Here is a 1,006-nt window from a genome sequence, read left to right as displayed (position 1 = left end):
CACAAACACACCCATCTGAAGCCAGGCTTAAGAGTTCCTTCACATGGACATTTACACGCGTGTGTTAGCATGCGCAAACTTTCTGAGCACAATATGCAGAGAATAAAACCCATTGATTTCAACGGATTGGTTTTCGTTTCCTTTTTTTGCCCAAATGCGAAAAAACCGCTGCATGCTCTACTTTTGTGTGCATTTAAAGTCTGTTAAAAAGAAAGCATAGGTTAGTTTTTAAAAAGCACATTGCACTTACCTGCATCAGCGTTCTGCAGCTTCTTCTATTCTTCTTTTAAAGATGGCGCCGCTGGTCTTCTCCCACGGTGCACCGTGGATTTTCTTCTCCTTCCTTGCGTTCCATTGCCGATTCCAGCCTCCTGATTGGCTGGAATCGGCACACGTGACGGGGCAGAGCTACGATGACGACGCGGTGAGCAGCTCTCCGGCACGAGCGGCCCCATTCACCAGGCAGAAGACCGCACAGCGCAAGCGCGTCTAAAAAAGCAAGAAGCCAGCGAAATTAGACGGAGCCATGGAGACGGGGACGCCAGCAACGGAGCAGGTAAGTGAATAACTTCTGTATGGCTCATATTTAATGCACGATGTATATTACAAAGTGCATTAATATGGCCATACAGAAGTGTATAACCCCACTTGCTTTCGCGAGACAACCCCTTTAAGGCGCAAACAGGCTTGGTCACTAAGAGGTTAATGGGGTCGGCTGCAGCATCGCTGGCTTCATTGAAAGCAATGGCTAAACCTCTGCGGCAGTAATAGTGACTCCCCAGCGATAATTGTGACCCTGAAGGGATGCGAGGCTGTTTTCCAATGAAAACTCTCGCATCCCTGGGGAAATCACATGGTAAGCAGCACGATATGGAGGCGGGATTCACGGCCCCACATCACGCTCGCCCGTGTGAATTGGCCTCAGGGCTCATGTCCACGACCGTGTTTTTATGGAGTATCAAGTGTGCGTTGCATGACACGCAGTGAATGGAGGCAATGAAAGTCA

The sequence above is a fragment of the Eleutherodactylus coqui genome, unplaced genomic scaffold, assembly GCF_035609145.1.
Source record: "Eleutherodactylus coqui strain aEleCoq1 unplaced genomic scaffold, aEleCoq1.hap1 HAP1_SCAFFOLD_322, whole genome shotgun sequence".
Taxonomy (NCBI): Eukaryota; Metazoa; Chordata; class Amphibia; order Anura; family Eleutherodactylidae; genus Eleutherodactylus; species Eleutherodactylus coqui.
This window is presented reverse-complemented; position numbering follows the sequence as displayed.